Source organism: Triticum dicoccoides, chromosome 1B, assembly GCF_002162155.2.
Source record: "Triticum dicoccoides isolate Atlit2015 ecotype Zavitan chromosome 1B, WEW_v2.0, whole genome shotgun sequence".
NCBI lineage: Eukaryota > Viridiplantae > Streptophyta > Magnoliopsida > Poales > Poaceae > Triticum > Triticum dicoccoides.
The window spans coordinates 65,102,580-65,111,275 of record NC_041381.1 but is presented as its reverse complement, the minus strand read 5'-3'; the positions used below and the strand labels follow the sequence as shown (position 1 = coordinate 65,111,275).

The following is an 8,696-nucleotide window of genomic DNA, read 5'->3' as shown; positions in this document are numbered from 1 at the left end:
GAACTTCCCAACCGATGATTGCTTTATATTTACCATGTTGTGTTTGTGATTTAATTGATGGAATAGAAATAAGGCACTGAGACGCTTATAAGCACTGAAGCGAGACGAAGGTGCGCCGTTGTCATCGCCCCTCCCTCGCCGGAGCAAGGCAAAACTTGCTGTAATAGACAGTCAGGAAGTCGTCATGCTAACTGTTCTATTTTGATCAATTTTTCTACAAAGGATAGGTTAGAGATCTTTCCACTACAAGGTGTTTTTGGATCAGTTCATTCACTTTTTGAGTCGTCTAATGCAAAATCAACGCCCAGATGGCATTGTACAACATCCTATCTTTGTTGTTCATCTTCTTCACTAAACCGCGCCATAGACCCTTGGATGAATCGCTAGCCTCTGTCGCCCGTGGTGCTCCCACGCCAGCCTCGTAGTCCTGGCCTCCCCTCACCACCATCCCCGGTCATCCCTTTAAACCAGGGAACCACTAGATTTTTTCCAGCGGGCCTGCACCCCCTTTCATCAGAACTATCAAGTTTCAGACTTGCCTTCGCCGGCTGCCGCTCGCTACACTTGTTCCTGGCCAAGGTCTTGTCGGTGTCTCCATGGCTTGCTATAACTTGCCTTGGTGCCACAGTCGACTACCTCGTGCTTCGCCACACATCCTTCCCATGAAATTCGATCGACCCAAATCCATTTTTAGTCAACTTATACTAAAATAAATGTACTTGCTTGTAATACAATTTGGTCCCAATCGATTAATTATGTGCGATTGGCATGTATATGAGCCGCACGCCAATACAAGAACGCGCACATACATGATAAAAGACAACTGCTATATGAACCAATCTGTGGTTGGATGATTAGAGGGACTTTCAGGATTTTCAGCGATGCGCATTCAGTGGGAGGAGACGTTCCCGTCGACGACGATGTGCGTACGGTGACTTCCTAAATTTCAAGATGATATGCCGGCTCAGTCTTTCGGAGGTGCTCATAGAGATAGGATGTGAGTGTGTATGTTCATAGGGTGAGTGTATGCGCATGTATATGAACGCTTACGTCTGTACTGTGTGTATACGGATAAAAAATCTCTTTTTGACACGTACGGGGTATAACAAACTTGTAGAGAAAATAGATGTGGCAACACACTTTGGGAGGTGGGCACACGCACACACGATTAGAGTTGGACGGCTCCCTGCACGACCGACACCAAGCTTCAATCAGCCGGTCGAGTTGTATAATAATTTCCCAAAATGAAAACACCACCAAAGAAAACCCTTTATTGATTCGTTCCTCATCTCTTACCTCGATCCCCTGTTCCGCCGCCGCGCGACTCGAGCGCTGGCCGCTGGCCGCATCGTGGCCACAGGGAGGCCGTGCCGCCGCCGCTCGAGTACACACCCAGCGTTGCATCTGCTCGATTCCATACCTCCACCGGCCGCTCTAGTCCACAGCCCACGCCGCCTCCTATAGCCGCTCGAATCCACTCGTCCACCGTCCGCAGGAGCTGCCGCCGGAGTCCACGGACGGGAGACTGGGAGACGGCGGAAGAACAGGATTTCGCCTCCGCCGACCATTACTTGGACGCTGGTTCTCCACAATCTGGTGGCGGGCGCCGCTGTTTCTCCACGTCGTCAGATCGAGCCAGCTGAGGTTTGAGAGCTAGAGCTTCAGAACTCTCGCTGTTGTGCCTCTTTTTCAATTTTTTCTTTAAAGGAACACACGACTCATTTCATTACATAGTAGTACTGGGTATATTGCTAGATCATAATGTCCAGAATTTCATTGCTGTCGTCAGATGCGTTGAGTCAGTTTAAAACTTCACAAAGTGTCAATCGTGTCAAACAATAAATCAATATACATAGTTCGAACAAAACCTTGTTTTCCATAACTTGTGAAAAATTAAGCTGACACATTACTTGAGCTGTCAAAGGCGTAGTTGCAAGGTTTCATCCTTGTACTCTGCACCAGCAAGAAAATCATATGAGGTTTGAATTATCCAGCACATTACTTGAGCAGAAAAGATAAGTTGACAGCACTCACTCTGAATGTTCAGCAGTGAGTAAGCTCAGTTTACCTGGGTTGTCAATCAAAGGTGCCTTCCATTTGCCTTGTTGTGCTTTTAGAGCTGCAAGTGAAATCTTGCATTTGGAGCGTAGTCACAACGCATACTGTAGAATATGATGTCCACTTTGGCTTAGCTCAGTATTATAAACTCGCTGTTGGAAAGTAACGATGGTTGAATACAATTTCAACTGTTTTAGCATTATAATAAATTCACTAATGATATTTGCTACTTTAACACAGAGGCGATGGATCTAACAACTATTAAAAAGTTATTGTGTTCTCCTAGACCAAGTGCAGACTAGTTGGCTGGCGTAGATGGTTTTCTTGCTTTTGCATACACTGGAAAAAGTTCAGATGCCAAGATCCATTGTCCATGCGTCAAATGTGTCAATAGGAACTTGTTGAAGCGGGACACTGTATATGATCATTTGGTGTGTGATGGAATGCTACTTGGATACACTGTTTGGGGTTGTCATGGTGAAACTGCAGGATACATCTCCTCTAACAAATGAAAAAGGTCAAAACAGGAAGGCATAAACTCTAATATGCGCCAGCTAGTCCATGATATTTTCGTGAACATAGATAATGGGTCTCAAGTGAACGACTTTGATGACCCAAACCCTCCACAACACGGACCAGATCCTGAAACCCAAGCCTTTTATGACTTGTTGAGAGAAGCAGATGTACCTTTGTGGAAAAGGATATTAGATTGCTCGCCCTGGGCCCAGTTAATGCAGCCAAAAGATATTGCGCTTTCAACTCCCGAGGCTACCATTTTAGGCCTAAACGCTTGGATAAAGAGACACAAAATAGTGGAGTCATGGTAACTGCAAAAACTTCTAGTTATGATTCAGCACATGATGCCAATCCTGTTTTACGTGATGTGACGTACTACGGGAGGGTAATTGATATTGTCGAGCTAAACTACTCTGGACAGTTTTCAGTGGTGTTGTTTAAATGTGAATGGGTTAATGTGTTCTCAGGAACAGGAATGAAAAAAGACAAGTACGGTTACACACTTGTCAACTTCTCACATCTAATACACAAAGGAGAACAGATTGAGCATGAGCCTTTTATTTTCCCTAACCAGGCGAATCAAGTGTTCTATGTGGAAGATGAATTGAATCCAGGTTGGTCTGTGGTAATGAAGTTGCCAAAGCCTAGAGATGTATATGACTTAGGCAACTTGGAATGGGAAGCGCAGACAGAAAATGAGCCATTCCATGTTTCACAGCTTAGAGAGAGTTTGAAAAGAAAGAACAATGAACAACATTGGGTTAGAAGAGACGTTGAGGGAACAATAGTGGATGCTAATAATGCTTCGAGCAACGAAGAATAGTTTAGGTTAGTAGTAATATGTTCTTGTGTTTCCATATTCAATTTGCAAGATGTGTTTTTACCTCTAGTATAATTTGTTGTTCAATCTTTCTATTCTTCAATTATGTTTTGTGCATTCTTTCTTTTATGTTGGGTTGACACTTTCATATCAGATATGAAATTTAGTGATAAAAGTAGCACAAAATGTCTCTTTTATTTTCTTGTTCGTGTTTTGAATTATTTTGGCTGCATGCTACAGGTTCAGACTGCATGCTACATGGAGGCATGGAGGGGGTGGTCGGCTGTGTGCTTTGTGTTGGTACAAAACAACCTACTCTTTTCTGCTTGCTGGCTTTCTGCTGACTACTTGACCAACTTGCTTGGTGATATACTGCTGTGTGAGACCATGTCTTGGTTAAAACTTAGTATACTCTTATATTCATGCTTGTAATTCGGTCAGCTGCGACACCACGTGCTTGTTTGGAACATCATTTTGTACTTTGGTCAACAACAGTTCAGAATTGAGATATACACATCTTGTTTGGAACTTTATTTTGTATACTTTGGTTAACAGTTCAGAATTGGCATACTCTTGCAGTGTTCAAAAATCCTGTTTTGCGATCACATGTTGCCATTTTTCTAAAAGTCTGAATCTATCATGAAGCAGTATATATGTTTTAGTTTCTCTACATATACTTCTCTTGCTGATGTTTGGATTAGATGTTTAGACTCTCATGTGCAAGATGAAAGTTCAATGTTGATTGAAGTCTTTTTCTCCGAAGGGTGAAGGCGGATTCTGTACCAAGTAGAAAGTTCAATGTTCTGCCAACGACACTCAGCTTTCTCATGATTTTTGCTCTTTGAACCCAGCTATCAAAATGCATTCAAATTTAGGTTTTCATTATTCCAATTACACGAAATAGTATCTATTGAATATGTTTCCCTATCTCGACGAATTAGCACGAATTCTGAATCAGGGTGGTCCAACTAATAAAAAAGTCACAGATATAACATGTCAACATACAGTATACCTTTGATCGAAAACCGCTTCCCAAATACAACACATAAACATACTTTTATACTTTATAATAAAAATATGGATCAATAAATCTTCAAAGCATATTAAATTAATTAAGTCCAAAATTACTTAAAAGTAGCTAGCACACCTTTTAATTTTAACAAATTTTGGAAGCAGAAAACATTTTTTTCCGAATACCCAAAAGAGCTGCACATCTTTTATATTAAGATAAGAGAAAAAATATTTACAAGATTACGAACACACGCACAGTACAAAGCACAAAACTTTGAGTTTGCACTCTCATCCAGTCTTAGAAAATAGGTTCATACGCACCCACGTAAAGGGAAATAATCTTTTTTAGAATTTTGTAGAGGGAAATATCTTTTTTAGAAGAACTTACATGAAAAGGTCAGCTGCTATAGTTTGAGTCCTGCCTTCTGTGGGCTTTGGTAGGTGGGCTACGCCAATTGTTTTATCCTAACATATCCCGCCAGTAATCAAACACGCATCCTCTAAACTTCTATACGTAGCTAACATGTGAAGGGCACAAGCCCATAACTATTACCTCAGAGGCCACGTGCTACGATGGGATCGACCTAAGAATTGATCGCATGCATCTTGCAACAAATCTTCTCATGACAAGAAAGAAAAATTCAATCCTATATTATTACATGTGTAACATTTACCTACGTAGATCACCTATGTGTTACAAACTTGTAACACAACGTTGCATATCATATATGTGTTACAATCTTGTAACACTCTCTGAACCGGCTTAAATAATGTGTTACAGTACTGTAACACATTCAACGTATGTGGAATATGTGTTACAACATCGTAACACTTCCCATAGAATGTGTTACAACTTAGGTGTGGACGCAAATTTTGTCTGACCGGGATTTCATCTAGTAACACATGTTTTCTTGTGTTACCGGGATGTGTTACCAAAGTTAATTCTTGTAGTAGTGGATGATGATGATGATGGTATGATGAGACTACTGTATGTCTATGATATGTGAGAATAGTATATGTTTAGTATGATGTGATGAAACTATTGTATAGAGCCTATATAAATACATCACAAATACGTAGAGGGTGCAAATCTGTGAAAGCAGGAATATTAGCAGTAGCGCTGGAAAATACTTACCAGTAGTGTTGGCTTAGCAGCAACGTGTCATATGAACAAGCGTTGTAGATAGTTATCAGTAGCGCTGGACCGGGAACCGCTACTGCTAACAATACTTACCAGTAGCGCTGCCCATACTAGCGCTACTACTAGGGTTTAACTGTAACGTGATAGTAGTAGCACTGGACCAAGCGCTACTACTAGGGTTTTCCATAGTAGTGCAAGTAGGATTCCTCCTACTTGGGGCACCCCCTTGGCTGACTCTCCTCCCCTCCAACCTATATATATGTGGGGAGGGGGCGCCTACAACATAAAACATCAACTGTTAGCCGTGTGTGGTGCCCTCCTCCACAGTTTACACCCCCAGTCATATTCTCGCGGTGCTTAGGCGAAGCCCTACGCGGATCACATCACCACGCCGACGTGCTGACGGAACTCATCTACTTCCTCGACACCTTGCTAGATCAAGAGGTCGAGGGACGTCATCGCGTTGAACGTGTGCAGAACTCGGAGGTGTCGTACGTTCGGTACTTGATCGGTCGGACCTAGAAGAAGTTCGACTACATCAACCGCGTTGTCAAACGCTTCCACTTTCGGTCTATGAGGGTACGTAGGCACACTCTCCCCCTCTCCTTGCTATGCATCTCCTACATAGATCTTGCGTGAGTGTAGGAATTTTTTTAAATTGCATGCTACGTTCCCCAATAGTGGCATCATGAGCCAGGTCTATGCTAGATGATTTGCACGAGTAGAAGACATAGAGTTATGGGCGGTGATCGTCATACTGCTTACCACCAATGTCTTATTTTGATTCGGCGATATTGTTGGATGAAGCGGCTCAGACCAATTTAGATGACCACATTAATGAGACCGGTTCCGCCGACAGACAGGCAACTATTTTTGCATAAAGGTGGCTGGCGGGTGTCTGTTTCTCCTACTTTAGTTGAATCGAATATGACTGCGGCCGACCCTTGTTGAAGGTTAAAACTGCAAACTTGATAAATCACCATTGTGGTTTTTGTGCCATAGGTAAGTACGGTTCTTGCTATAAGCCCATAGCAGCCACGTAAAACTTGCAACAACAAAGTAGAGGACGTCTAACTTGTTTTTGGAGGGCATGTTGTGATGTGATATGGTCAAGACATAATGTGATATACGTTATTGTATGAGATGATCATGTTCTGTAAAATTTATCGGTAACCGGCAGAAGCCTTATGGTTGTCTCTTTATTGTATGAAATGCATACGCCATGTAATTGCTTTACTTTATCACTATGCGGTAGAGATAGTTTTAGAAGCAATAGTTGGCGAGACGACCACGACGCAATGATGGAGATCAAGGTGTTGAGCTGGTGACAATGGAGATCTTGATGATGCTTTGGAGATGGAGATCCAAAAGCACAAGATGATGATGGCCATATCATGTCACATATTTTGGTTGTATGTGATGTTTATATTGTGTGCATCTTATTTTCCTTAGTACGACGGTAGCATTATAAGATGATCCCTTAACTAAAATTTCAAGGTATAACTGTTCACCCTGAGTATGCACCATTGCGACAGTTCTTCGTTGTCGGTGTACTAAAGTAAGGGCACTACTTTGTACCCCTTACTAAGTGCATGGGCAGTCGAAGCCATGCGGCCGCAACCACACTGGGATGGGAAAGGAGAACGGCCGGAGCTGTAGAACAGTCAACACAACGCCAAGACCAGAAGACCAAGAGAACAAGGTGGTTCTCTCCGGCAAGAGCCTTGTCAGGGCAGCTTCCGCAGCCCAGACAAGAGTCTTGCCGGGGCAACTTGCCCAGCCCCACGCCATCAGGACGCACCACCCTTGAGCCCAAGTTTCCCAACTTCATTGGAACCAGGGCTCGGGAGGCACTTCTGTGGTGGCATGCAGATCTTAGTGAAGACAATAAACACTCTAAATCAGAGGAGGAATAGAAGGCAACGAATCGCGGCCAGATCCTGGCCAAAGAAGTGTGCAAGACCTCCGGCAACATCCTTGCCGGGGACGACTACGACACCGCGGCAAGACCCCTTGTTGGGGCCCCGGCAAGGCCCTTGCCGAGGACATCTATGGCATCTATGACCAGGCCCACGCCTGCCATGGTCCCGCCACCATTCCCCATGCAGCTGCCAGCCCACCAGCTGGGCAGGCACATGCATGTCAACGAGGGGCTTCTAAGCCAACTCAGCGTATGCCAACTCGGTGGCATGCAAATCTTCGTGGAGACTTCTCCACCGCGCCACCTCATCTGCCTGCTAACCTACATGGCACCACGCGCCTTGCTGGCTCAGACGCGCCTTGAAGGGGGCGGCGATGGACGGGATGTGGGTTCGCATGTAATGCACCTTGTCTCGTATGACTAGAGATGGGCTTGACTACAGTACGCCGATGCCACCTCCTGTGTGCCACTGTGGCGATCCCCTTGCCTATAAAAGGAGTCCCAAGGCATCCAGGATAAGGATTCGGATCCTTGGACAAGTTACACTCATTGTAGCAAGCTCAAGAACACCCAGAACACCCAAATAGAGATTCTAGGCAGGAGTAGGGTATTACGCACACCGCGGCCCGAACCTGGTAAATGCCATGTGTGCTCTGAATTAACCTCCGATCCTGCTCTCCTCTCAACCCCGCGCCCCGTAACCATAGTAGGGATCCCGTTTTGATCCCATAGGTGTCGTTTCCACCGTCATCTTTGGCGCGCCAGGTAGGGGAACCCAGTTAAGAGAATCTGGTTCGCGAGTTGTTTCAGTAGTTCTTTGTTGCCATGGCTCCCAAGAAGAAGACCACGACGGCGATCGGCTCATCCGGAGCCGGACCGCCTGTACCAGTGCAGGTGTGGAGTGGCCCCGTCACGGACAGGACCCGGGGCATGGACCGTGAACACCCGCATCCCTCTGGCAGCCAGGCCCTGGCGAGAGGCACCGCTCGTGAACAGAGCGACGGGCCGCGCGTCGCCGGGTCCAGAGATGGAGTTGTGCCCCTCGCAGGCGGCGTGGGGCCCTCCACAGCCGTTGCTGTACCACCAGCTGGTGGCACGGTGACCTCCAAGACACCCACACCGGCGCCCACCATGCGCTCCTCTCAAGTTGCGCGAGATGAGCAACGTCACCATGTTGAAGATCCTGGGCACCGCCGAGGTAAGAGCCCCGCGCACCATTCGTGGGACGA

At 45.2% G+C, this 8,696-nt stretch overlaps 1 long non-coding RNA gene across 1 annotated transcript; it reads left to right on the top strand.

Moving 5' to 3' along the window:
• Window positions 1-1,332: 1,332 nt before the first annotated feature.
• LOC119319302 lies at window positions 1,333-3,964 on the top strand. The gene is made up of 2 exons (XR_005154428.1): window positions 1,333-1,644; window positions 3,635-3,964. It is a non-coding gene; the product is annotated as an uncharacterized LOC119319302 (long non-coding RNA).
• The last annotated feature ends 4,732 nt before the right edge of the window (window positions 3,965-8,696 follow it).